At 33.5% G+C, this 27,743-nt stretch overlaps 1 protein-coding gene and 1 non-coding gene across 5 annotated transcripts in view; one reads left to right on the top strand and one right to left on the bottom strand.

Annotated features, from left to right (window-relative positions):
- Positions 1 to 27,743, top strand: part of SBF2 (SET binding factor 2) — a 379,135-nt gene that overhangs the window by 56,225 nt on the left and 295,167 nt on the right. The window lies entirely within an intron of this gene.
- LOC111730346 lies at positions 9,501 to 9,645 on the bottom strand. Its single transcript, XR_002776642.1, has one exon. It is a non-coding gene; the product is annotated as a small nucleolar RNA SNORA48 (small nucleolar RNA).

Below are 27,743 nucleotides of genomic sequence, written 5' to 3'. Positions count from 1 at the left end.
ATCCACACATTTGGTGTCAGAAAAAATTTAACACAGTCATCATCATGCTAATATTCTCCTAATTTCACCTTCAGGTACTTCTTTTCCCATTTTTTTCTTGTTTTTGTGGCCCCCTTACTACAGACTTTCTATAAGATTCATTTTTCTTTTTTTTGGTGTTTTATTTTCTCCGGAAAGTGGTGGTATCTCTATTCCATCAGTATTTTGTCCCTGAGGCCGAGATTATCCTTTTCTGCTATTCCTATACTCTTAGCTGTATCGCCTATATGTCTCAGGCAGAGCTAATCCATATTTTGGTGTCTTTTTCAAATACCAGGGTTCTAATGTGGGGCGAGTTCTGGTAACAAATAGCCTGGAAGGTTTAATTGAAGGTACTTCTTGTCTAATTTCACTTTTAGCAATTTGTCCTATAGTTAAACTGACACTGGTATAAATGTATATTATTCAAACCAGAATGCTTTTGAGAGGGAAAGGTAATGAATTAGAAAACATTCGTAAACTGAGACTATTCCTGAACAAACTGATTTGTATGGTTACTTATATATATTGACTGTATAAGGTTGCTCGTGGCAGAAGATTAGAAACTACCCAAGTGTCCATCAGTAAGGGACTGATTGAATTAGTCATTCATCAGAATATAATGCTGTTAAATATGAGACGGAAGATGTACAAATCGCTAACAAGCACATGAAAAGATGCTATAACTTCACTAATCATTAGGGAAATGCAAATCAAAATCACAGTGAGATATCACTTCACACCTATTATGGCTACCATTAAAAAAAGAAACAAAATAACAGGTGTTGACAAGGATGTAGAAAATTTACAGTCTTTGTGCACTTTTGGTGGGAATGTAAAATTGTGCAGCTGCTATGGAAAACTGTATGGCAGTTCCTCAAAAAAATGAAAATATAACTACTATATAATTAAACAATTTCCCTTCTGGGTATATACCTAAAAGAACTAAAAGCAGGAGCTTGAACAGTGGCATTTGACACAATAGCCAGAAGGTGGAAGCAACTCAAGCATTCATTGACAGATGACTGGATAAACAAAATGTGGTTTATATACATAATGGAATATTATTCAGCCTTAAAAAGGAAGGAAATTCTGACATATGCTACAACATGAATGAACCTTGTGGACATTATGTTAAGTGAAATAAGCCAGTCACTAAAGACAAATACTGCATGATTCTATTTTTGTGAAGTACCTGCAGTAGTCCGATTTATAGATACAGACAGTAATTAAATTTATAGGCCCATAGTGTTTGGCCAGAGTTGTTTAAATGGGTATTGATTTTCAATTTTGCAAGATGAAAGAGTTCTGGAGAGTGGTTGCAGAACAATGTGGATGTACTTAACACTACTGAAATGTACACTTGAAAATGGTTAAGATGATACATTTTACATTATGTATATTTTACCACTATTAAAAGTTTTTAGGAAAGTATGAGATAGAGCTTTATGCAGTGACATGAATAAATTTCTAAGACTTATAAATCAAATAGTGAAAACAATTTGGAGAAAAAAGAATAAAGTTGGAGGACCTGCACTACTTGGTTTCAAGCTCAATATGTAAGACAGTATTGCACTGACTTAAGGATAGACATGTAGACCCACACATATATGGTAAATTGATTTTTGATATGATTGCTAAGGTAATTTGGTTGTGGAAAAGATAGGGTTTTCAACAAATGGTGCCAGAACAACTGAGTATCCATTTGGAAAAAAAAATTAGCCTGACCTTACCTCACACGTATAAAAAAATTAACCTGAAATGGATCATAGACAAAATATAAAAGTTAAAACGGTAAAGGTTTTAAAAGAAAACTTTGAACATCTTTGTGATTTTTAGTTAAGCGAAGACTTTAGATAGAACACCAAAAGCACGGCTGAATAAGCGTTCCCCAGAATACTTGAAAACCCTTGAAAAATAGTGTGTCAAATAGTCAGATTACAAGAAGTCCCATTTTGTTTCATAGATATCACTTGGTTCTGCAGAATCTCTGGATGCTACTTGGGAGCCCTTTATTTTTTGCTGTTCACCTTTAGTGAGGAGGAGGACACTGGAAGAAAAGAGGAGACAAGGGAGACTAGCAGCAGTTTCCCTAAGAACTCAGAGCAAAGTTTTCTTAGGTGTTACCTATTCTCCTCTGCCAGATTTAACCCTTGAAGCCAGAATTTTGGGTGTATTCAAATCTGTGGGTGACTTTGACAGTAGAGTTCTTTAAAGTTTTAATTGCTATAAATGGTAGCTAACTTTAGATATAAAAACATTATTGCATGTGAAAGACTTTGTGATGTGGAGGAAAAGAATACTGAACTCTGGGATTTTATTTATCTGTTTGTATCAGTATATACCTATACATAGGTATGTAATTTGATTATAAAAGGCAACAACTATTTAGAGAGAGCATCAACTTTCTAGGTTATTTCAAAGGTATGTAAGGAATGATATTTTGGTACTAACCATCCCCCTACTCCCTGGTTCTTAGTCTAATCAAGATCTTTGGTGATCTAGACATCCTACTTACTACATGAAATATATTCATATCTTTTGGCTTGAGTTTTTATTGTGCTTTGAGTATTCATGTGGAACTTTGCCAATTATGGATATTACTGTACATAGTCATATCCTTACAATTTATACATGTGTCACTTTTTAAAAGCGAAGTATTTGGTGGCCTCTAGTGGTACTTATTAGTGGTACTAATATCACTAACTAATATACAAAGCTTTAGGGGGAGAGTGTTACCGAGGTGATAAAACACAGATATGTACATTTGTTGAAGAAAAGTTTTTTAATGTTTGAGAATTAAAAGTGTATTAGTCAGTTATAAATTTTTAATGACGTGGCTGTGTCTACTGTTATAGCAAATTTTATCACTAGATTTTCCTTATGTTTAAGAAATGCCTTGAAATTATATACATATGTCTCAATTAGAAAGAAGTATTTATATGCAGCTTGTCCTTCTATCAGCAATAGTTTTGTGTTGTACTGAAATGTGTCCATGAAGGGGGATAGTAGGAATGATTTCTGACATCTCCTCAAATATGATAAAAGATAAAAATTGAGTCAACATTTTTCAAGTTAATCTTAAAGATAATAAATCTTTAGTAAAGTTTATTTCTTTAAACAGCTAATTCTGGCTAGCTTAAAGATACTTGAAGTTAGGCCAAGAATTATCCAGAATCTGAAAAGCTTGTGGGAATTTAGACATATCATTTTAAAAATTGGGAAAATTTGTGTAAATTCAAGATTTGGAAAGCTAAAGATAAAACTGACAGTTTTAGGTAAGTCGAATTTATATTAAGTGCTGAAATGCACTTCATTTATGCTAAAAATTAGGTATTGAAATTTAGAGATTCAGTAACTTGCCCAGGGTCATAAACCTACTTAATGTTGGCTGAGATGATAATAAAACCCTGGTCTTTTGACTCTCTGCTAAAGCTTTTCTAAAACTAAAATAAAATACTCTATTCTTTGTGTTAGATGGGGTTTTTCCTACTTTTTTTTTTTAATTAAAAAAAAATGGTTAAGTCTTATTCTATTGAGGAAGGTTTAACTGGCATTAGAAAGACACAAATAGAAGTGTGTTTTACCACTAAGATCAGAAAGGTCTAATGATATAAATCTGTGGTAATTAAGGAGTTGGCAGCTTTTATTTCTTGCAAAGCTAGAGTGTACAGCCCTCTGTGTCCATGGGTTCCGCATCTATGAGCTCTCACCAGTGGATTCTGCATCCTGGATTCAACCAGCCACAAGGAAAATATTAAATAAGAAAATATTACATTGTTGCTGACACTATGAAGTTAGGCCTACGATGATTGTGTGTGTACTGAACATGTACTTAGCATTTACATTGTATTAGGTAATACAAGTAATCTAGAGATGATTAAAAGTATAGAAGAGGATGTGTGGAGGCTATGTGCAAATAATACACTATTTTATATAAGAGACTTGAGCATCTTTGGATTCTTTGGTATCCTTGAAGTCCAAACCCCTGGGACCAATCCCTTGAGGATACTGAAGAAATATCTATGTTATGTGTGAACTCAGGAATAACTTTGATTATGATAGCCATAGTGTTCTAATGAAAAAATTAGATTCTGTTTTGGATTCATAACTGATTAAAAAATTTTATTAAAGGTAGTAAGATCTTCAGTATTTTTCTCAAATTCAGTGCTATGTTCTTAATTTGGAAAGGGAAATAAACTACTATAAAACTTACATGAGAAGTGCCATCAATTTGTGTATTAATTGTGGTTTCCATTGTTTGATGTTCACTGGGCTCTTTCTCCAGGCAGTGACTGCTTTTCCTGAGACTTCTCACTACTGATAAACAAGATGAGATAGGACTTGGGATTCTGGTTTTAAATGTTTTACTTTCTGACAGGCCAGGGAAATGGAGGAAGAGACATGTTCTGAGTTGAAAAGAGGCACAGGAAGGCTTCCTGCTCATAAATAACATTTTCTACTCATTCCATTAACTTCTTTTTTTCCCCCTCTTTCATTCCTCCCTCCCCCCACTTCCACCCCTGACCTATGAATGTTGCTGTTTCCCCTTAAGAACTGGATCTCTAAAGGCGGGGCATCTCTTCCCACTTGCTCACGTGTGCACCCGGGGCCTGTCTCACCTGGGGCCTGTCTCACCTGGGGCCTGTCTCACCTGGGGCCTGGCACACCCGGGGCCTGGCACACCCGGGGCCTGGCACACCTGGGTTATGGTCTATGGCTCCACCTGGGGCACGAACCCAGGACCTTCTGCGTGTAAAGCAGACATGCCAACCACTATACTGTGGAGCCACCCTCACATTCCATTAACTTTTAAACTGAATGTGGCCTCTTTAAAATTTCTGGAAATGCTTTTCAATTTTTCATGAATATTTACTTATATAATATTGTTCTACCTAGGTAATATGTATCATTTTATCTCACAGAACAGCCTGTTACCTGTTGGTGACAATGTCAACTTAAAGCAGAATGAGGTGACACTATTACTAAGAGCAAAGGATTGTTTCCTAAACATGAAAATGGGACAGGGGTGGAGTCTAGAAACTAATAACTTATAGATAATTGGTGATTAAAAAAAAAAATCATTAAAAAGCTGGCTTCTGAGTACTTAAAGGAGAAACACAACTTTTTTTTGTAGTTTGCTCATTTTTCCAGATTTTTACCTTAAAATTTATAGCCATTTTGAAAATTTAACTATGACTTAATGCCAGTTAATTTATTTAACAGATATTTATTGAGTGTTTACTATGTGTCAAACACTGGGATGGGCATTGAAGATATGGCAGTGGACCAGGTAAAATCTCTGTCTTAGACCTTAAATTTCTAGTGAAGAGAGACTGGCACTAACTATAATGAGTAAGTAAATTATATAGTACATGAGAACTGGTAAGTACTATTAAAAAATAATAAAGCAGTGACAGGAACAATTGATGGCCTATTAGTTTATAAATAATCAAGGCAATCATTTACCCATTTCTGCCTGCCAAATAATCTAAAGACAAGCAAATGAGCTACGTTAAATTGCTTTTAGTATTTGGCATATCTTTGATATTACCAAATTCTAACTATATACTTTTAACCTTAGCAAACTATTAAAGAATAGTTTGCTAATATGAAAAGCAACAGGTATTATTTTCTTGACCTAAAGTAGTTAAGAATTATTCAAAAATGTGAGTTATACATGACTGCAATTATAATTTTCTGTAATATTGTATATGATACAATATTTTAAAAAATATTTGTATTCTATACAAGGACAAAGAAAAGGGTAAAGAGATGTAGTTACATATTTGTGATTTATCATTAAAGCTAGGTAACGACAAATATAAAAATCCTGTTTATTTAAAAATCAATCCCATAACCAAGTAATTGCTTAACTGATAGAGAATTTAAAATGATTTATAAAGAAAAAATGATTACATGCACTTTTGATAATAGGGGCATTTTTTCCCTCTAATTATTTATTAGCATATATAATACAACATTTAAAGGTTTATTTTTTAATACATTTTTTAGATTAATATAATTGTTTAGTTTCTAAATATGGAAATATATAAATAAGGTTGATTTAACCTTTAAGATCACTAATGTTTACTGATTCTCTTTCATTCTTTTTTTTTTCCTTGCTTGACAAAGATTTATATAAAAAGACTGGTAGGTTATGATGCAACCTCTAGTTATTGGTAGACATTTCTCTAAAGGCCCTTCCTGTAATAGAGTTGACGCTCATTTAAAATGTTCATTGGGTAGTGATGAAAATTTAAAGGAATTTTAGGGTTTGAAGGAACCTTAAAGGCTTTCTGGTCAAATTCTACCCCTCATTTTGACAATTAAATCAGCTTGTATATAATACTCTTCCCAACTGGTCATGTAGCTTTAGCCTCTATTAAATACACCCAGTGATTCATCCTTAAGTATTTTCTTAGAGCTTGCTAGGTACTGGACAGTGTGTTAGTGCTGGCAATACAGTGGTAAATACGACAGATGTGGCTAAAGCTCATATTCAGTTTAGTTGTATTTTTATAGTGGTGGTGGACTTCCTCTTATATATATGTTCACCATCAGAGTCTTATGCACATTATCTTCAATGGTTTTGTTCTTTTCCACAAGTTTATAAAAGTTTTAACCTGACCTATTCAGGTTACTATTCTAGTTTTTTTTTCCCCCATCGAAAGGGCTTGTTTGTAAATTATATTACAATATATACATATATAAATTATTTTTTCAAAAGTTAGAGGTTCTACAATATTTGGATGTGTCATAAATTACATATATAGGACTCTTAACCTAATAAAATTGGAATTTCTAGAATGTATGCAGGGCAGAATATGGACTCTTACCACCCTCTTTAATTACATTATACTAAGTAAGATTTCAGACACTTACGTAAGTTGAAGTGACTAAGATGGGGACATGGTTCCATGTAATATTTGATGTTATACTGTATCAGTGTATGTTTAGAATCTTAAGTTGTCTTTTGCTTTTTAAAAATTCTAACTGGCAAATCTTTGGACATTATTTTTGACTATCTTTGGCCCAGATCGTATTGGAGACTAGAGACTAGAGCCAGCTATTCTTAGTGGAGCCACGAGCCCTTGCTACTGCTCTCAAAGTCATTTTTAGAGGTGTTAGCTACAGTGCCACAGGAGATGAAAACATTACAATGCATCGGATAATATGAACTTCATCTAATTTATGTCATACTAGATTAATATCTGTGGCAAGTTTCAAATCCTAATAATGTATTTTATAATATCAGATCACCTTAGCTTTTTGGTTCAGGTAGCTACTCCTCATATATGGAGATAAGAGTACACTAATTGACTGAAGTCAGTCATATTGTCAGTTAATTACCAAGCAGCTAGGAGTCATTTCTTCCAGATTTAAAACAAACAAAATAGGAGGGGTCAAGTATAGGTCAGAATGAACTGTTCTTTCTTTTTGCCTCTTAAGAAGAGGAGACAGCACTTCCCACGTCCTGGCACAAAGGGAACTGGGAAGCAAGGAATCTCCATGAGGGGCCTTCGGAGTAGTTCCAGGGCTTTGGACAGCTCTGGTTCGGAAATGATTAGAACTGATGAATGCTGAGAACAAATAAATTGTAGTTCCTGAGTGTGGAACTTGTCAAGTAATGCCCAGCTGGGCCATCAGTGTGTAGGGATCCTGAGACCACTGACTGTGAGCAATCTTGTGATTTACCATGGTATACTGTGTAAATAACATCGTCTGTGTTGCAGGAAGTGAAAGAGATTGGAGAGCACTGTGATTTATTGAATGCTATGGACTGTTTTTAAGCTTCTTTTTATTTATTTAAAAAATTTAAAAATTTTTCAATTACTGTTGATATTCAGTATTATATTAGTTTCAGTTGTCAGCAGAGTGATTAGACATTATGTAACTTATGAAGTGATCCCCTGATAAGTCTAGTACCCCCTTGACAACATACATAGTTACTACAATGTTATTGAGCATATTCCCTATGCTGTACTTTACATTTTTGTGACTGTTTGTAACTGCCAATTTGTATTTCTTGGCCTCTGTTTCTATTTGGTTCTATTTGATAAAGACCTTTAAAAGTCTCCAAACTGTCTCACTGATACTCATTGGAACCAAAATGGATTAAAGGAAGCACTGTGCTCCCTTGAAGGTCATATAAGTCATGATTTTGGTAATTGAATGGAGAGCACTCTACCTCCAACCCCCACTCCCAGTGTAACTAAAAGGTTAAAAACTCAATTTGATCCAGCTACTCTCTTTTCCTGTAGATTTTATTTCTAGTACTAAAACTTTAAAGCCTTTGTATGTCGTTTGAATAGGGAATGTGATTGATACATTTTTAGTTTAAAGTTTTGCTTAGTTTGTGTTTGCTATATATCTGGAAGGGAAAGTTAATACATAGACTGGAATAATGGACTAAAATTAGTAAGGAGAAATTTTATGGGGAAATGTAAAATATTTAATTATATTTATTTCCATACAACTGGTATAAGAGACCTGCTGTTTATATGAAAAAGATGTTTTATTAATAAGGTTGGCGTGAGCTATTGGCTTCTTGAACAGCTGATGCAATTTTTTGGCTGTGTGATTACCAGGATGATGACAATAGGAGTGGTAATGGAGTATTTAATGGGCAGAGTTTGGTTGGTTGACTAATTCAATATGGAATGCACTGAGAGGTGAAAGGTTACCTCAGAGATTCAAATTTGGGTGACTAGTAGAGAGCAGTACGTTGACAGGATACTGAGAAAGTAGAAATCATTTCAGTTCTGTCCAGTTTGACTCTCCAAATTACTTTAAGATATTAACCAATTTGATTAATTAAGAGCATGGACTCCAGAATCAGACTGCTTATTTTAATTTTGGCTTCTCCACTTAGCAAACTTGTGATCTTGGGCAAAAAAAAAAAATTTTTTTAAGTGCTCATATATTAGCTATAACTGTGCCAGGCCCCATTTTTAAATGCCTCTCATGTATTTCTTCTTTTGAACAACTCAGACATGTACTATTACTAAAACTTTCTTTTCAGGTGAGAAAGAGGCCAATTAAGTGAATCTAAGATCATACTGCCAGTTAAGTGGCAGAGACTCAGAATTTGTACTCAGTTTTGCTCCTAAGAATATATTGCTTCGCCATAACAGCCCTATGAAATAATATGACCTCTTACCATACCAGACCCCCTAACTTTCTAAAAGCCAATTGTGACTCACTTATACTTGATCTCATAGCAATCAGTTTTATGTGTAGAATAACATATATCCATATCCTATTGCACTAATGCCATGAAAACCATACTAGGTGGCATTTTCTCTCTTTAAGAACCACTCGTTTACATTATCTTTGTCCAGAAGTTAGCACAGAATGATTGTATCTCCACAGAACATTTTAAGATGACATTCCCTAAAGCCTCAATTAATAATCTACTTATAAGACCAATGTTTCTCATCTCTCCCCAAGACCCAGGAAAACAGTCCAGCAATATGATTTTATCTGCCCCAGGCATAAAATAGCTCTAGCCACCAACCCAGGCATCAAGCTAGGATAAACAAAGGACTGTATGTCTGCTTTGCACCCGACTGATATAAGAGCATCACAACAAATCAGGTGTCTCTTTGCCTAGAGCCAGGGGGTGACCTAGGGCAAATTTTATAAAGTCTTCGTGCCTCTTTTCATCAGTCTAATAGGAATAAAACTATTATGAGAATCAATGACTTAATACACATAAAGTGCTTAGAACAGTGCCCGGTATATAGTAATTATTATGTGGTAGCTGTTACTATTGTTGTCATTATTAGGGTATGTTTTCCAAAATAACACTGTGATTTTGGTGTAAAATTGAGTAATATAAAAAGTATTTCTTTTATTTGCAGCAATCCCAGGCTCTTTACTTTCCTGTCCTCTCTACCCTCTCAGATTTGTAGAACCAAGGTGTGGAAAATTAGTTGTGCAGTTTTAATTATTAAATCATGTTACTCTTAGTTTTATTGTTTATTTTAGGAAAGTGGGAGATGGAAAAGATCTTTGAAAATACTGTAATTACAAACTTTTTGATTCTTTAAAAATATTTTTATTTATCTTTTTCAAAACCATTCTTAATTTATTTTCCTATTGCAGTTGACAGACACTATTATATTTGTTTTAGGTATACAGCATAGTGCTTAGACACATATACCTTATGAATTGATCACCCCAATAAGTCTAGTACCCATCTCATACCATACATAGTTATTACAATATTGTTGACTATATTCCCTGTGCTGTAATTTACATCTCTGTGACTATTGTTACAACTGGTGCCGTATATCTTTTTGAATTAGTGTTTTGGATTTCTTTGGATAAATGCCTAGAAATGGAATTGCTGGGTCATATGATAGTTCTGTTTTTAATTGAGGAATCACCACACTGTTTTTCATAGTGGCTGCACCAATTTACATTCCCATCAACAGTACACGAAGGTTCCCTTGTTTCCATATCCTTGCCAACTCTTGTTGGTTGATTTATCGATAGTAGCCATTCTGACAGATATGAGATTATATATCATTGTAGTTTTAATTTGCATTTCTGTGATGATTAGTGATGTTGAACACATCTTTTCACATATCTATTGGCCATCTGTATGTCCTCTTTGGAGAAATGTTTATTCAGGTCCCCTGCCCATTTTTAAATCAGATTGTTTTTTATTTTGGTGTTAAGTTGTATGAGTTTCTTCTTTATTTTGTATATTAAGCCCTTGTCAGATGTATCATTGGTGAATTTCTTCTCCCATTCAATAGGTTGTTTTTTTCATTTTGTTGATGGCTTCCTTTGCTGTGTCAAAACCTTTTAGTTTGATGTAGTCTCATTTGTTTATTTTTTTCTTATGTTTCCCTGGCCCGAGGATCTTTCTCATTCTTTAAAAATGTCATGTTGAAATGTTTATTTCTTACTTTTGTCACCCTCATCTGAATACTGTATTTTAGCTCAATTAAATTCAAAGCTCTGATGTCAGATTTTATTTTTTTCTACTAGACCTCACTCCATGACATTGGCTTTGTCCTTCAATGAATTTATGTCATCCTTTAGACTCTCCTACACAGTTTTGTTCACATAGACCCTCATACTCTCCCTCGTGTTCCCATGGAATTTATAGGAAGCAATTTGCTTTCTTAGAGAAGCTAAAACTAACCTAAAGGCTCATCTGGAAAAGCTGTTTTTCAGAAATTACAGATGAAATGGACAGAGTAAGGAAAGCTATCAGACTGGAGGAAACCCCACACATAAACAAGACTGTCCTGAGTTATTTTGGATCTGTGGAAATCATATAGCCTTGGATTTCCTTCTCCTTGATTTTCCTCTGTCACCATTTAAATAACCTATGTATACCCTTTTTTGTCCTTTTTTTTTTTTTTAAATGTTTAATGAGTCTGTCTGTTTAAGTGCATGCCAGATAAGAGTGTTAGAATTTGGAGAGGGCCTGGCAATTTCATACCGGTAATTCAGCTACCAAAACTTGTGACATTCATTCATTCATTCATTTTTAAAACTTTTATTATTTATTTAAAAAAGAGTATATTTAAATATATTTAATGTGTTGTCCTCAGTGGCATCCTAATATCCCTTCTTGAATGGGAGGGAAAGCAATGCCTTTTTAGTTAATGCTCTGTCCAGTTACAGGGAAGGGACTTGCTCAGATAACTTTAAACCCTTAATTCTTATTTCAAGCTACTTTGCTTTTTGATGTTCAGCGTTAGGGTATGTCTTTTCACCCTCAGCTAAGTAAGTATTTTGAATTATATTATTCCATTGCCCCTAAGGACAGAAGTTTAACTTAGTTCCATTAGTTGTCATGAGCATCCATTAGGCTGAGATTCAACTTCATGTAACAGAAAACCCAACAAAAGTGGAATGTATTTTTCTTCCCTATAAAATAAAAAAGTCCGGAGGTAGGTGATTTGGTGCTGGTTTAACAATTTCTTGATTTTATTAAAGACTCGCTCTAACTTTCTAGTCCTCCCTTTATGGAATGTGACCCTTATCTTTATGTTCTCATTCTAGACAGAAAGAAGGGAAAAAGAGAAGAGGGTTAAAAATGTGACTGAGTCTTCCTCCTTTTGAAAGAGCTTTCCCGCCTCTTGGTGTTGGGAAAATTGGAAAGCTATATGCAAAAGAATGAAACTAGACTGCCATCTGACACCTTACATAAGAATTAACTCAAAATGGATTACAGACTTGAATATAAGACCCAAAACAATAAAATATATACAAGAAAACATAGATACTAAATGTGTAGACCTTAGTCTTGGAGAGAGAGGATTTTGTGAACTTGACCCCAAAGACCAGGGAAGTAAAAGCAAAAATAAATGAATGGGAATACATCAAATTAAAACACTTCTGCACAGCAAAAGAAACTATCAACAAAACAAAAAGGCAACCAACTGAATGGGAGAAGATATTTGCAAACGATACCTCTGATAAGGGGCTAATATCCAAAATATATAAACAACTCACATAATTCAACAACAACAAAAAAACCGAACAATCTGATTAATTAATGGGCAGAGGACCTGATCAGACACTTTTTCTAAGAAGACATACAAATGGCCAACAGACATATGAAAAGATGCTAAAACTTCACTAGCTGTAAGAGAAATGCAAATCAAAACCACAATGAGATACCAATTCACACCTGTTAGAATGGCTATTATCAATAAAACAAGAAATAACAAGTGTTGGAGAGGATGTGGAGAAAAAGGGACTCTCGTACACTGCTGGTAGGAATGTAAATTAGTGTAGCCTCTATGGAAAACAGTATGTAAGTTTCTCAAAATTAAATAAAAAACTACCATATGACTCAGCAATCCATCTTCTAGGTATCTGCTCAAAAAATTTGAAAACATTTATTTGTAATGATATATGTACCCCTTTGTTCATTGCAACATTATTCAGAATAGCCAAGACATGGAAACAACTGGTGTCCTAAGACTGATGACTGGATAAAGAAGATATGGTACATATATACAGTGGAATACTACTCAGCTATAAAAAAGATGAAATATTGCCATTTGTGACAACATGGATGGATCTTGAGAGTATCGTGCTGAGTGAAATAAGTTAGATGGAAAATGACAAGAACCATATGATTTCACTCATATGTGGGATATAAAACAAATAACAACAAACGAACGAACAAAACAAACAAACTCATAGACACAGACAACAGTGTGGTGGTTACCAGAGGGAAAGGAGGGTGGGGGGAGGATGAAGAGATTAAGGGAATCAAACATATGGTGATGAAAGGAGACTAGACTTTGAGTGGTGAGCATACAATGGAATATACAGATAATGTATTATAAGGTTGTACTCCTGAAACCTATATAATGTTATTAACCAATATTACCCCAATAAATTTAAGTTCAAAATGGGGGAAAAAAAGTTTTTCCAGAAGTGACTTCCATTTGTATCTCTTTGGTCAGAACTAGTATATAACTATCCCTGACTACAAGAAAGGGAAATCTAATGGGGTTTGTTTGTTTTTGAGCTGTGCATATTGTCATCACCTGTAAAATCTCCTAGTAGGAGGAAAAAAGGAAAAATAGATATTGTGTGCATCCTCCAATATAGAGAGCCTTTAGAGGGCAGCCTTCAGCTAGTCATCTCTGTACTAATCATTGTGGTCAGGAAATTAAGATTGGTTTCTCTTGAAGTTCTTGGCCTTGCAAGTCATGAAGAACTGCTCTGGCTTGTTTTTTAAGAAGGGGTAATGTAACTGGCAAGTCCTATGAGACTTCATGCCAAGTTCATTAGGAGCAGAATTATTTAGCTTGTGGAAAGAATGTATAGCTCTGGATATGTCCATGTATGTGGCAGCCAGAAAAAAAGATTGGAAATTACTATCTTCAGGTAACCTAATCTCATTCCTAATTCAGAGTCTTTGAGCTTTCCAAACACGATCTTTTGTTATATGCTCTATCTCAACTGTATTTCTTAACTTCAAGGATGAGTCAGTAGTGTTTATTTAGTAGCTTTGAGTATTTACGCAATATTTGCCCTCTTGTCTCCATACCCTAAAGTGTCATTAAAGAAGAAATTCTTTGTTTTTGCTCATTCTTGTATTCCCAGTGCATGGCATATATGAGGTACTAAATAAATATTTGGTGAATAAATGCTTGACTGAAGGAACAGGAATGGTAGCATTCTCTTTCATTTTGAATACTGCCAGAATTGGGAATCTGCTATTTTATGAATTCACTTTCTCAACTTTTATACATGTCTAGAGAGGTAACATAATAGAATAGAAATAATATGACTTTGGAGTCATTTGAACAACTTCTTTTGAAATCCTACTTTGTGTCAGGTACTATGTTAGATGCTGGAGTAGGAAAACAAATAAGTGTTTTCTCCTATTTCAAGGAAAGAGGGAGACAAACATACACACTTTAATTACTGAAGTTACTGTGATTAGTGCTACATGTGTATCCTAGGTTCTAAAGGTGGGTATAGAAAGGGTATTTAACCTAGGTTGGAACAGTAGATTTCAAGAGAGCAGGGTTGTCGTCTAAGAAGACTTCCAGAGAAGATGGTACCCATGAGTGGTTTTGAAGGATGGGTAAGAATTAGCCAGGTAAAGGTGAATGGTTATTATGTTCTAAGTAGAGATAGGAACTTGTTCATAGGTACAGATATGAGAAGATGCAAGGAATATTGGGGAGTGGCAGAAGGCATAGGAAAAACCAAATGAAGGACTTAGACTTTACTCGGAATATTATTAAAAAAAAAAAAAAAGAATATCGTTAAAGACATTTTCAGAAGAGCTTTTTTTCTCACTCTGATAAAGAGAAGCACATCTTTATTTTTTAGAAGAGCTCAGAAGTATAGAAAAGTATATAAAGAAGAATATGATTACTTGTAATATCTTCAACCGGAGATAACCACTGTTAACATTTTGGTTTAATACTACCATAATTCCTCAGTTTCTCTCCTTTCTTCACTCCTTTTCCCTTTTCCTTCTCTCTATGCCTTCTCTCTTTCCCCTTCTCTGGTCAGATCTTATTGGCCCTTATGGCAAGAACTTGAATGATTCACTGGATAAAAGAGGTTAAGGTATGGAAAGAGGCCAAATTTTTGTCTTGGATTCATTTTCTGAAATAAATATTAGAGAAAGAGGCACAGTTTTGGAAGTGGAGAGTTTGAATTTGGTTATTAGGTATGTTTTTTATTTTAATTTCACAAACATATCACTTAGGATGCCTCCAATTCTATTTCAAGAGCTTTCAAAATTTATATAGCTATTTAAATCTCATGACAACTTTGCAAGGTAATTATTATTATTTCCATTTTGTAGATGAAGAAATTGATGCATAAAGAGATAAAGTAATTTGTATAAGGTCTATATAGCTGATAATTGGAAGAGCTTAGAATCTAGGCTCTGGATTTAAATCATGGCTGTCTGGCTCTGGTGTTCAGACTCTTTACATTACCTCTCTGATTGAGACTAAAATGTATGTGAAACAGTCAACTAAATATATTCAGCTGACATGTGGTTATGCATTTGAAATCCAGGGGACAGGTCAGGCTTGGAGATTATAGATTCAGAAGTCATCATAAAGGACATTAAAGTCATGAGAGTTAATGTTTCCAATATCTTTAGTCCTATCTACTGTGATGATAATGAGTATGCCTTGTTTCTTGGTTGCTTTTCTCTGGGAATCTTACTTTGGCATTATTTTAAAACTATGCCTTATATAACTAGATGTAAAGGTTGCGATGCAAAGCAAATGACTCTATTTTCCCCTTTTGAGATAGACTTTACTTCTAATGCCACCAAACTTGCATTATTAATTTTTTTCTTTCCTTCAAAAACTATACTACATTGCCCTAACACACATATCAACCTTTAGTCACCATCCTTGCTCGCCTGCTCCCCTTTGGATTTTGTGTACATGGAAGTTTACCAAGATATATCTTCCCCATAATATACTTAATACAATTGATTTTTTAAAAACCAAAACAAGAACCTTATATGGTACCTGTAATTTATTTGAAGTTTATGATCCTCTTCTACCTAATCGTTTTACATTTCTTTCTCATTAGGGAAGGAGTCAAAGACCAAAGGAAATTTTTAGAATGAGCTCAAAAAATTTATAAACTTTCCCCAGTGTTCCTGTTTTCGAATTCTCATGGGCATTGGATGTGTATCACAGAATTGACTTATACACCTTCAAGAGTACCTTGTATGATAAAAGGAAAATCAAACCAGGAGATGTAAAAAGGTCATTTAACTCAGTTTTGCTTATGAGTAGCAGTAGACCAGATCAGATAAATGAATTTCTGTTTATTTTGCTTTTTAGAAATTGTTTATATTTGGAAAGGAGTATAGGAATAGGGTTGTGGATGATTAGCAGTTTGCAGTTACACCTCAAGAACCTGCACTTATTTCTGATAAAATTTCGGCATGTTATATCTAAAAATATTTAGATGAATAGAAGGAAAATTTTTTTGTGTGACAAAGAATTTTTTAACATTAGAAAACCCTACTTTTCAATTATTTTAGGTTTTTTTTTTTTGGTTTTAAGCATTGTCAATTGGAAAAGTGAACTCTGTATAGAAATGGGTTTTATCTAAACAACTGTGATATTTAGTAACTTTCAGTAAAGCACATGATCTAATAGCTTGATAAATTGGCACTTTTTAAAGATATAAACAGTTTAAAGTGCTTGGAAGTTTTCCTCATTTGTAACTGTTCCTGTAATGTGAAAACCCAGTAGATGGAAGAATAAAATTATGAGGAGTTAAGTATTCTATTTTAGGATAAGATGGAGTTGAAAATTTTAGGTTGTTTAGAAGAAATATGATCATCTGTAGGATATTCTTTCTACTGTTTTATCATAACTTAAAATTAAATTTTGAAATTGTGTGAATGGGAGTTGTTCTTATAGTCAAGAAAGAAAAGCTCTGTGCAGTAATAATATTTGAATAGCAGTTTACTGTTTTCAAAGCCCTTTCAGATGTGCTGTTTCTTAGCGGAAAGAAATTTTAGTGAAAGGTGTCAGTAGGTATATGGAGTCTTGTGGTCTTTTTACCTAATCAGTGGAAGAAGCAGGATGCAGAGGAGAGAGGGCTAGTTGAACAAAGAACTGCAATGGATTTTTTAAAAAATAAATTTATTTATTTAAATGAGTTTCAAGTATACAGTACATTGGTTAGACGTCTATATTGTTCATAAAACGATTCCCCCAATTGCTCCCTCCCTTCCCTGGCCCTCCACTTAGCCATCATATTAATGCTGACTGCATTCCCTGTGCCGTGCTCCCCATCCTCGTGCCCAGCTATCAACTTTTAATTTGTACTTCTTTAGCCCTTCACCTCATTCTCCCAGGCCCCCAAACCTCCTCCCCTCTGTCCATCACCAAATTGTCCACTATATTTGTGAGTCCATTTTTGAATAATTTGTTCCTTTTGTTCCTTAGATTCCACATATAAGTGAAATCATATGGTGTTTATCTTTCTCTGTCTGACTTATTTCACTCAGCATAATAACCTCTAGGTCCATCTATGTAATTGCAAAGGGTAGGATTTAATTTTTTTTAATGACTGAGTAATATTCCATTGTATATGCGAAAGATCTTTTGGTTAGCATTACAGAATCTCTTTAGAACTGGATTACTTGGACTAAAATGTGGACATTTTTAGAGGTATTAAGTATGATGTGTGTATACATAGGTGAATATAGACATTTTCAAATGTCATTGAATCTTTAAGGTTAGAGGTCATGAATATCTGAATTTAAGATTTGATAATAACATATAAATGTTCTCCAAGGGAGATGAATGTCAATCGTTAGCCCAGGAAGTTGGGAGGAACCCTTTAGTTATCTTTGAATCTTACTAGAAATGCTGACTGGTGTTTCTATAATGATTACACCTCAATTCCAGAAGGTTTAAGTCATGTTATGATTGTGAATTTAATACATTAAGTAATTGTTCCAGTTCTGCCTTTATCCTTATTTGGTTATTTATCCTCCCATTTCATGCCTGTTCTTGTTTTTACTTAGCACTTGACCTTTTTATACAGACTTGGTGACGGGAGGTAGAAACACCCACAACAAATGCCTCCATCTTACACCTGCCACATTTATAAACATGTTTCTTTGAAGTGTTAAGCATGAAGTGTTTTATCCAAATGTAAAATGTGGGACATTTGTTTTAAAATAGAATTAAAACAGATGATCAGTTATTTCCAAGGTGAAGCATTTCCAGCTGAATTGCTTAAAAAATAGCTTTTGTAGTCTGGATAGTTTTATTAAATAAATTATCTTTAATTGTTTAAACAAAGCAGATCATTATAGTTAAAACTAAAATTTATTTTTTGAAACAAATTTGGAAATATTTTAGTCAACTTAAAATAAATTTCAGTGTTGTTATTAAATTTTCATTTAAACACTCCCTCTTCCATCAGTAATCCTATTTTTCAGAAATAAAATCTTAATCTGTTGATCTTAATCTTCTATGTTAATATTTAGTCAACGAATGAGAATAGTATTCTGTCCCTGCACTGTCTGAATTTCTGATCCATAGACTCCGTGAGCATAATAAAATGGTGCTTAATTTAGCTACTACATTTTGGTTTTTTATTTGTTTGTTAGTTTTGGGATAGTTTATTATGCAGCAAGAGTAACTGGAACATAAGTAGGACTTGAACATACTAAAGAAAAAAGGCATTTGTACTGCTTTAGCAAAAATCCTGAGATAGGATGTTAAGTTGCCTGAAGCTTAGGATTTATTTCGTATTTGGAGTAATGTTAGGTCGTAACAGAATAGAAGGCCGCAAAGGTAGTCGGGGCCAGTTGTATGACTCTTCATATTCATTATGTTTACAAATTTAAATATAAAAGTTAAAATTTTTTTTCTGTGTACAATGAGACCATAAAGATTTTTTTGAGTACAGAAGATAATATTGAAAATGACTATGCAGTTTTTTTCTCTTTCTCTTACAATCATCCCAACTTCCTGGAATGTGACTCAAGTTTATTTACACTTACATGTGTTTACTCAGCAAACATTTGTCATACATATGCTTTCTGCTAGGAGCATAGTTCTTGTAAATTTTTTAATTCGAAATATAACATCTGACTGTTTTAGTGCTTTTATGGGTTATTTCAGAATAGGAGTAATAACTAGTGTTACTTTCTTTCATTGCATTTTGTTTTATATAGAAGTCTATCACAGAGGGGTAGCAGATTTCCTCTTGCTCTGCCTTTCTTTAGTCTCTTTACAGGCAAAATTTTTTTTAATCAAAAAGGCTGCAGTGCCTAATTAACTAGAGGGAGTAAAGATGGGGACCCATCAATATTTTATAGAGTAACCAAGGATTGGAACTAGTAGCAATTTAAGAAGGGAACTACTTTCACGAGACTATTGGCTTTGTAGTACACAGAATATTTCATGTCTGGATACATGTTCGATGTCTTCCTAATAGTACCTACCCTATGAGTTCAGCCTGAGTTTTGCAGAATGATTTTCTATGGGTGTTTGTATCAGTTACTTATCCTATCATTGCATTGCCAAGTGGTACCTTCCTTTAGACCATTACTCTTCTAAGAGATATCTCAACTTGTAAACAGTCTTAAAATAGTCAAAGTAAATTCTGAATACAAATAATTCCTCAAACTTCTGGCTAGTGAAATAGTTGTATTGGTTGATTAAAATCAGTCTACAAGTTTAATGTTGTTGGTAGTGGAAGTGCTAAGTAGTCAGTCAGTGGCTTTATAGTATTATAATCTATCATTTATGATATTCACATAGCAGAACTTGTCAGTTTTGTAGTGAATGGTTACTTCATGCCAGTTATACTAGAAGCTCTCTCTCTCGAAGAGTAGCATAATATGACTTTTAGAATTTGGATAGGTAGAAGGAAAAATATATTGATCCAGTACAACTAGTTTTGAAAAGTAAGGTTGTTATTAGAAAATGTGGCTTTGTTTAATGTAAGAGGCTTTCTACAATAATCTTAATTTTTAAAATAGATGTGAGAGCCAAGCCTTGTACAACTTTCACATTACAGAAGGACCTGACAACACAGTCCCCTTAAATATTGAAAAATGCAAAGCTAAACTGCATTCCAAATCTCTAGCAAATAAGGAAATTAATTTACATGTATACAGCAGATGCATGATAAGATATTAGAAGCCTTTGTGCAATATTTTAAGCCACACACTATCTTTATCCAAGCTTTTTGCTAAGAGAAATGTTTAAAATATTCAGAAATGGTGCTGTTTATGCCTCAGCCAATGACTATGACTTCAGTTTGTGCATCCTTTTCAGAATTTCAGTATTAGCAATGAGAGAAATCCTGGCTGAAATCTTGGGGGAACGATGTTTCTTAAGGAAAGGTGCAGAGTTCCAAGGTTCAAGAGCTTAAAGAGGGTGGATAACTTTTACTTTTGTTTTTACTAACCTGAAAGTATCTGATGCTGCAACAAGTCAGATTGGATCACCATTAGCTTTAGGAACTTTATGGCATTGTTTCTTAATGAATATGAGTTTTGTATAAGGTTGATAGTGACTGTTTTTAAGGTTACTTTTGAGAGAATGTATCAGTCACGAGTGTTGGTAGAGAACTGGATAGATGCTTCACCCTAATGCCTCATGATGGGATTTCTAGTTTTTCACTTGTTGGTATTTGTGAGGAGAGCTATGAAACTATGATACTCATCTGAGGACAAAAAGATGTCCAGTATTTTATTAAGCAGCTCACCTCATTAGAAGCTTAAGGAAAGCTACAATTTTGATGACTTGGTTTGGTGGAAAATAAAATTTTAATGTGTTTTAAAAGAGATGGTTTCCAGAGTTTTTCCAGATTAGTATACTTGTTGCATTAGCTAGGGGAACAAATCACTTGTTCTAAAATCATTAGATATTTGCAGTTCTTCCAGAGTAGAGGGGGTGGTGGTAGAGAGGAGCAGGACAAAACCAGCAAGCACAAAAAGCATTGTTCGAAACTAAAAGAGATGATGTATTACCACCTTCTTTAAGTTGTTTCTGTAAATATCTCCATTTTGAGCACAGTCTACACTTAGGGGCTGTAGTAGTGTTCTTTGTGATGTCTAGTAATCTAGCTTTCTATTCTTTCCCAAGTCCCAGGAAACACTATTATAATAAACCTCTTCTGTATGCAGGACATGATATTGCAGCCATTATGTGAACCCTATGTTTTTACTCGTAGGTAAAGATTTAAGTTGGTATTAAAAGGAAAAAAAGTATTTTAATGTTTGTCATACAATAAAAATATATACATCCCCAGACTTTTAAATTTATCTTTAAATAAAATTATATGAAATATAAGTTTAACCTCCTATACTCCTGTATTCACATATTCAAAGACCATTTATACAAAAAGCCACACCTAAGAATTTCTTTTTCCCTTCTAAATCTTCTGGATAACATCTGCTTCATAGTTAACTTGTACTTCTGCTAGCCAGGGCCCAGGGGGTAGCAACCAAATGATATATCCATCAGGCACTCAGTAGTGTAGGTGGGACTGCACTATCCCAATCATACCTATTTCATGTGCCTTAAGTTCACACAAATCATGGACAGCTTTAAACTGGGAACATATAGTAAATGCAAGGGACTTTTATTATGATCTGATTCTATACTCTCTAGTATGGTAGCCACTAGCCACATATCATTATATTAACGAAAATTACTAAAAATAAAATTAAAACTCAATTCCTCTGTTATATTAGCCACATTGCAAATGCTTAGTATCCTCGTGTATCTAGTGGCCATCACCTTTAACAGTATAGATATAAAACAGTTTCATAATCACAAAAAGTGCTATCAGATGGCAGTGTTCTAATGCAAGAGAAAAGCTGTAGAAGAGTCTGAAATATGTCTGATTTGGTTTTAGATTCCCCAGAGAGCCTGGGCCTATCACAGTGCTTTGTATATGATGGGGTGCTTAGTAAATACTTGTTAACAGACTGAGTAAATGAATGTTTTAATCTCCGTCTCCATTAACACTTTTATTATATGAGTTAATGAATTTCTCACATGGTTTTCTAGTCTCACTTATCAGTAGAGTCTAATTGCTGGACAGATTAGCCATCTTATACTGGAGTACATGAAGACTTTCCAAAGAGTAACTCAGTCTTGGATAGTTTTAAAGGAATCAACTTTCTGATTCTCAGCTTCTGTTTTTTCCCAGAATTCATCCTCCTAAGAATATATCTTGGTATCAGGGTAGATTCCTTTCCAAACCCCCATTCACAATAGCCCATTTTCTTCCTTTACAAAACACAAAATATTTTGTAGCCATCCTGATGTATAATATGATGTGTTGCCCTAGGGTCCCAGAGTTTCTTTAAGAATTTCATCTCTTTTATCTCCTGAGGATGTCAAAAAATGCATTCTTCTGTAAAATCTAAGCAAATAAAAAACTTGGTTAAGAAATATTGAAGGTGAAGGCACTTCAGTTAATCCAGTCAACGAATTTTCTAAGTGCCCTGTCATTTCTATACCTCTTGGCCCTCTCTACTCTTATTCTCCCTGCCTTATCTCAGAATCGTCAGAGAGAGAAATATTAACGTACTTATTTAAATTAAAAAATAGTTTCAGACCTTTTCTGGTAGAAAATAAATCCAGTTTAACTGATTTGACGAGTATTAGTTTTGTCAAATGAATTGTATGGCACCCATTTTTCATAAACTGAGCTAAATTTGTAGCTTAAAGTTTTAATTAAAATATACTAAGAGGCTGAGAGAATTAAAAAGCACATTTGAGTATATGCAACTGAGGTGGCTCAGGGTGGGGACTCTAGATAGCCTCAGGATGGGGCTGTTTACTACAAAGACCAAGTACTTAGAAGACTGGAAATCTCAGCCCCATGCAACAACTTCCAAGAAAGGGAAGGAGGCCTGGAAATTGAGCTCTGTAAGAACTCTTAAACACTGAGATTCAGAGGGTTACCAGGTTGGTGAGCACATCAACTGGCTAGGAGGGTGGTCTGCCTGCAAAGGGACTGGGAAATCTATATCTCCTGCCTCCCGAGTTTATAACTCCTCATGTTGTTGGAATTAAACTGAATCGTTGGACATTTGGCTTTGGTTTCGGGGAATTGGTTGTTGGTGTTAGAAAACATCAGAATTTGTCACCAGCAGACCTGCTCCACATGAACGACTAAAGGAATTTCTCTAAACAGAAAGAAACTGTTAAAAGAAGGAAACCAAGAACATTAGGGAGGAAGAAAGAACAGAGAGTAAAAATAGGTATACACAATAAAATTTCTGTCTCCTTGCATTTTCTTAATTATGTTTGACAATTGAAACAAAATTTATAACACATTGTCTGATGTGGTTCTCAATGTATGTAGAAGATATATTTTAAATAACTATTATAAATGGAGGCAGCTAGAGGGCTATAAAGGGAGTTAAAATTTCTATCCTTCACTCGAATTGGATGAGTCAACACTATTTGACTCAGATGTTAGGTATGTATGATGTAATACCGAGAGCAACCACTACAAAATCTATATAAAAATATAAAATAAAAATGGAATTCTAAAAATATTTAAGTAACCTATAGAAAGGCAGGAAAAAGAAAATAAGGAAATGTAAAATAGGATAAAGAAAAATTTAAAAATAAAATCACAGACTTAATCGCTATTATGTAAATAATTACACCAAATGTAAATGATATGTCAGTAAGACTGATATTGACAGAGTGGATAAAAAAAATCATGACCCATTTTATGCTGTCTATATGAACTCACTTCAAATACAATAATATAGATAGTTTGAAAGAAAAAATATGCCATGCATACATTATTCAAAAAAAAAAGTAGCATTGGCTATATTAATAGACTAAATAGATTTCAGAGCAAAAAAAATAATAATAATGAAAGCATCTATCCATAAAAAGTCATAGCAATTTTAAATGTGTATGCACCAAACAACAGAGTTCCAAAAATGTGAAGCAAAACTGATAGAACTGAAAGAAGAAATGGACAAATCTGCAATTAAAATGAAAGACTGCAACATCCTTTTCTCAACAATTGATAGAACAACTAGATGGAAAATTAGCAAGGATATACTATCAATCAAAAGGAGCTAGTCAGCATTTATAGAACAATTATGTTCTATGCATCTTTAATTTTTTAAGTTAAAAAATTTTATATCCAGGAAAAATTTAAAACAATTGAAATCATGCAGAGTGTTTTCTGACCACAATGGAATCAAACTAGAAATCAATAATAGAAAAATCTCTAAACACTTGTAAACTAAGCAGTATTTTTCTAAGTAATTCATGGGTCAAAGAAATTTAAAAAATAAAAAAGTAATACTAAATACATATTAAGTGAAATACAACATATCAGATATTTGAGATACAGCTAAAGCATCATTGGAAAAGAGAAGAAGTTTGAAATAAATAATCTAAACTCCTAATTCAAAAAAAAATTTTAAAAAGAGAAATAAAATAAACTCAGGAGAAGGAATAAATACCTGAGTAGAAACAAATGAAATTGAAAATAAAAGAATTGAGAAAATTAATGAAACAAAGAGCTAGCTCTTTGAAGAGATCATAAAATTGATAAGCCCCTAGTAAGACTGACAAATAGAGAAGATAGAACTTATTAATATCATTAATGAAACAGGGTATATCTCTATAGACCCTTCATTCATCAGAATTAATTACAAACAACTCCACATACAAATTTGACAAGTTAAATGAAATGCACCAAAGCCTTGAAAAGCACAAACTACTCAGCCTACCCAATATGAAATGGATGATTTAAACAACAGTATAACTGTTAAGAAAATTGAATTTGTAATTTAAAAATTTTCAAAATAGAAATTTCTAGGCCTGTATGATTTCACTGGAGGGAATCTATCAAATGTTTAAAAAAGACTTAACACCAGTTATACACAATTCTTTCCAAGAAGGAAGGAAGGAAAAGGAAACATTTCCCAATTCATTTTATGAAGCCAGTGTTACCCTGATACCAAAACCAGACAAGACAACGTGAAAAAGAAAAGCACAGACCAATATTTTTCCTGAATATAGATGCAAACTTCTTAACAAAATACTATCTAGTTGAACTCAGCAATATACAAAAATAATTATATGTTAAAATTAAATGGGTGTATTGGGATGTTTTGGTATTTGAAAATCAATCAATGTAATCCATACTGTATTAACCTGTAAAGAATAAAGATCACATGACCATATCAATCAATGAAGAAAAAGCAAGTGATAAAATTCAACACCTGTTCATGATTTAAAAAAAAAAAAAACTCAGAAAGCTAGGAATAGAGAAAAACCACCTTAGCTTGATAAACCTTAGCTAAAAAGACTATAGGTAACATTATCCATAATAGCGAAAGAATGAATGGTTTCCCCTTAAGACTGGCAATAAAATAAAGATGTCTGCTCTCTCTACTGCTATTCCATATAGTACTGGAAGTTCTAGTCAGCAAAATAAGGTAAACAAGGCAATAAAATGTATATAGATAAAAAAGGAAGAAACAAAACTATGTCCCTATTTGCAGGTGATATGGTGATCTATGTAAAAAATCCCAAAGAATTCACAAAAAATACTTCTAGAAGTAGTGAATTCCACACATTCACAGTGTATGAGATTAACATACAAAAATTAATTATATTTCTGTATACTAGCAATGAATGTGTGGAAACCGAAATAAAAATGAGATATTTATAATCACTTAAAAATGATGTAGTGAGGAGTAAATCCAACAAAACAGATATAGGACTTGTATGCTGAAACTACAAAATGCTGAGGAATAAAAATCAAAGAAGATCTAAATAAATGGAGAGATGTACCATGTTCATGGATTGGAAGGCTCAATATAGTGATGATGCTAATTCTTTCCAAATTGATATATAGGTTTAGCACAATTCCTATCAAAATCTCAAATGTCACCCCAATAATTTTAATTTAAAAATCTCGAACGATTTTTTTTTATATATGGACAAGATTATTTTATAATTTAAATGAAAAGGCAAGGCAACTAGGATAGCTAAACACTTTTATAAAAGAAGGATACAGTGGGAATAATCACTCTCCTTTATTTAAAGACTTACTGTTTATCTACAGTAACTAAGACTCTGTTGTATTGGTAGACACATCAATGCATAGATCAGTGGCACAGATAGTGAACCCAGAAATAGCTGCTATGGTAACAACTACCTGATCTTTGACAAAGGTACAAAAGCAATTCAATGGAGGATAGTTTTTTCAACAACTGGGGTGAGAGCAATTGGATATTCGTAGGCAAATAATAATAATAATCATCATCATCATCATCATCATCATCATCATCATCTTGATCTAGAGCTTACAACTTTTATAAAAATATTTTTAATTGGATCATAGATTAAAGTTTAAAATGTAAAACTATAAAACTTTTAGAAGAAAACAGAACATATTTGGGAATTAAGACTTGATGAATATTTCTTAGACCTGATACAAAAGGTATGATCTATAAAAGAAAAATTCATAAATTGGAATTCATTAAAATTAAGAACTTTTGCTATGCTAAATACTCTGTGATGAGAATAATAAGACTGGGATAAAATTTTGGCAAACTACATATCTATCAATGGACTTGTATATAGATTAAAATACCCTCAAATTTAAATCTTAACAACAATAAACAACAACAATCCATTTAGAAAATGACTAAAAGACATGAAAAGATACTTAAAGAACATAGAGATGGCAAATGAACACATGAAAGGATGTTCAACATCACTAGCCATTAGGGAAATGCAGATTAAGACTTCAGTGAACTATTACTATATACCGATTAGAACAGCTACAATAGAAAACAGTGACATTATCAAATGGTGCCCAGGATGTGGAAGTACTGGATCTCATATATGCTCATAGGAATATAAAATGATACAGTCATTCTGGAAAACAGTTTGACATTTTCTTAAAATACTAAATATACACTTAATCATATGACTCAGTAATTGTGCGCTTGGGCATTTCTTTCAGAGAAGTGAAAAGTTATTTCCATACAGAAACCTGTATGTGATTTTATTTTCAATTTCCAAAAATTGGAAACAATTCAAATGTCTTATAAGTTAATGGTTAAACAAACTATACTACATACATATACCATGGCATATTACTCAGCAATAAAAAGTAATAAACTATTAATATACTCAACAACTTGAATGGGTCTTGAGGGTATTATGTTGAGTTAAAAAGCCAATCTCAGAAAGGCTCATAGCATATGACTCCATTTATATAACATTCTCAAAATAACAAAATTATAGAGGTTATGAATAAATTAATGGTTGCCAGGGAATTGAGCTAGGCTGAAGGAGTTGGGTGGAACTATAGAAAGGTATAGCATGAGGGAGGTCTTTGTAGTGATGGAATAGTTTTCTCTCTTTTTTTAAAAAAATTATTTATTTAAATTAGTTTCAAGTATACAGTACATTGGTTAGATATCTATATAGTTCATAAAACGAATCCCCCAATTGCTCCCTCCCTCCCTTGGCCCTCCACTTAGCCATCATATTAATGCTAACTGCATTCCCTGTGCCGTGCTCCCCACCCGATGACCAACTATCAGCTACTAATTTGTACTTCTTTAACCACTCCATTCTCCCATCTCCCTAACTCCCCACCCCTTTGTCCATCACCAAATCGTCCACTATATTTGTAAGTCTGTTTTTGATTAGTTCATTCCCTTTGTTCTTTAGATTCCACATATAAGTGAA

The sequence above is a fragment of the Pteropus vampyrus genome, unplaced genomic scaffold (assembly GCF_000151845.1).
Source record: "Pteropus vampyrus isolate Shadow unplaced genomic scaffold, Pvam_2.0 Scaffold307, whole genome shotgun sequence".
Lineage (NCBI taxonomy): Eukaryota > Metazoa > Chordata > Mammalia > Chiroptera > Pteropodidae > Pteropus > Pteropus vampyrus.
This window is presented reverse-complemented; position numbering and strand designations above follow the sequence as displayed.